Genomic DNA, 2,882 nt, shown 5'->3' with positions numbered 1-2,882 from the left:
GCTATTGTGGCCAAAAACACATATCTGCAGAAAGTAAGCTTGTTAAGAAAGAAGAGAGGAATGCTTATTTTCTCACTGATGCCAATGTCTTTTTGAAATCATATGAAGGGCTTTAAAAAGGTCTCAACGTCCATGAAACTCACTCAGGACATAAATGCCCATGTAAACTTTCAGTTCAAGTAAGAGAAGGGAAAACTTCCACAGCAGCAGCGACATGGTTTAGGTGAGAAAAGGTGAGGTAGAAGGGAAAGATCACTTCCCCTCCAGGGACCACTGTGCTCATCTGACTGAGATGTTCAAATGATTAATAACAAGTTTGGTAAAATGTTTGGTATTAGAAAATCATGACGCTCTGAAAAAATGTTTTAATATATAATTTTAGGTGTTGTTGTCTATTAAAGCACCTACAGACTGAAGTGGGGCCCCAAGCTGCCAGCTGCCCCACACCATGTAAACTAACACTTTTCCTTTATAAAAAAAAAAAAAGCTGCATGTATGCTACTTGTCCATTCTAAAAAGCAGGAATACATTTGCACAATTTCTGTGAATTCATTATACTGAATATCACTATCTGGGTTATGATTATAGTGTATGAATGTCAGTACAAACAATTTTTTTGGTTTATCAAAGATGAAAATGTTAACAATAATTTATAATAACAATATAAGTTTTTTGCAATTAAAGTTATTTTCTACATTATTTTTTCTATTTTCTTCTTCTAAATTTCCAACATTGTTGAAAAACAAAAGCTGCGAGAGGCGCTGTCTTAGGATCTCAATATTTCAGGCATGGCCTTTGTTTTTGTTCTCATCTCACAAATTAGCACCCGCTATGTCCCCACACTGCCCTGTCTCTTGTGCTTAGGCTCAAAATCTGTAAAGTAATTCTGTTTTTTTCCAACCCGTTTAAGTTCATCAAGCAGAGAAATGCATAACAAGCATTTCTCAATGCTCCTTAAAAGCTAAACTTGTTAATCCGGAGTCTCTCTGTGTCTTAATAGTGTCTCGTTAAGGAATCAGTGAGTTGCCTGCACAAATCTGATTTGGACAGTAAACAAACCAGTGACACACTGAGACACCCAGACACGCTGACTCATGGAAACTAACAAGCTCACAAACATTCCTTTAATCCATTTTCCTTCATTTGAGAACATTTTCCACAACTCTTTCAGTTGTGCCGTTAAATTGAAATCAGGATCTTTGATGATAAAATAACTTATTAAAAGATAAGTAAAATGCGAGGGCTAATCAAGAGATAATGCTGCATTTAAAAAAAAAACTGTTAGAACAGTTACTATTCCCTTCTTTCTCTCCCTCTTCCTCTCTTCCTCTATTTTTACCTCTCTATCTCTCCATCTTTCATGTTTCCGGGGAAAGCTTAGCAGCTAAACCAACAGGGCCTCCCATGAGAGTGAGGGACAAAGAGAGGCAGAGACACAGAGGAACTTACCTCATACTTCATGCCAAATACATCACCAGCCCTGCTGCTTATGCAACCACAAACATTTTGTCTCCAACTAGTGAGAGGAATCTCAAAGCACCTCAGTCAGGTGGGAGATATTACATTTATACCCTAAGACTTCTCATTGCTCTGTTACTGTTGATTTCATCTTTTTATTTTGATTTGTTCTATATAAATAAACATTATCATTATTATTATTGTTTTTGTTGTTATCATTATTGCTATTATTATTATTATTAGTAGTAGTAGTAGTAATAGTAGTATAGTAGTAGTAAGCAGTAGCGTATATGCATGGTGTTGTATATTACCTACCATCTTGCTCTGTATTACCTGTATTAAAACAGGTTTACTTTGTTATATGGTAATTTGGGATTACTGTAGTTTATTTAAATTTATAGTTAATTGCATGAAATCACACTGTTCACATATATGAACGTTGTATACACAATAAATATTTAAAGAATTCACCTCATTACATTCAGCACATTTCAATTGATTTGTCTTATTTTTATATTAATATTATTATTATTGCTATAATTGTTGTTGTTATTAAATAGATTTGTGCAACAGAGCATCTGCCTTTCCAGAAACTCTTCCCTATATAACATCTGCGGTATCTGTTCCTTTAGTTGCAGTGTGGAGTGTCATGCTAAATACTGGGTGTCATTCTGAGGAGATCCTGCATGAACACTTGATGGACTGGATGACAAACATTTTTAGGGTCTTTGTGTCGATCAGTGGTTGCCGGCTCCAGTTTAAGCTCGAGCTTCCTGCCCATAGGGCCAAAAACCCCTCAATGCAAAGCTGACCCCTCTCTCACCTCTTTATCCTATAGCTTCATATCATTGAACAGCCTGTATCCTCCCAGGGCCTGCAGGCTCTAAAGGCCCTGCAGGCTCTGCAGGCTCTGCAGGCCAGGCCGGGTCATGAGACGAGAGCTGCTGCAGCGGGAGAAAGTTTGGACGAGGCTGAACTCTAAGGAGGAGAACTACGTTTTGGAAGAAGAGAAGAAGAGACGGCATCTGACAGAATCAGAAGAAGGAAGACGGGGGAATCGCAGAGTGTAGATAGACAGAGGAGAGGCGAGGTGGTGAGAGAGTGACAGAGTTGAGGACGGGTCGGGCCTGTTTGGACAGATGGTGCGAGGTTGTGGCCTGTAGGGTCCCACTAACTCCACCTTATCCCACAGATATATGTCCTAATCCTGACTAACTCTGCTACAAGCGGCAGGCTTACACGTCTCACCTCACAAGGGGCCCCCTCCCTCCCTCTGAGGATCTGTCTCCTTCACTCTCTACCCGCATGCACACACACACACACACACGCACACACACACACAAAGGCTGTACCAAGCTAGTTATTAAATGGAGCTGTGGTGAGAAAAAGTATATGAATACCCTGGTAATCACACCTGAGCCAAA

Source organism: Centroberyx gerrardi, chromosome 9 (assembly GCF_048128805.1).
Source record: "Centroberyx gerrardi isolate f3 chromosome 9, fCenGer3.hap1.cur.20231027, whole genome shotgun sequence".
NCBI lineage: Eukaryota > Metazoa > Chordata > Actinopteri > Beryciformes > Berycidae > Centroberyx > Centroberyx gerrardi.
This window is presented reverse-complemented; position numbering follows the sequence as displayed.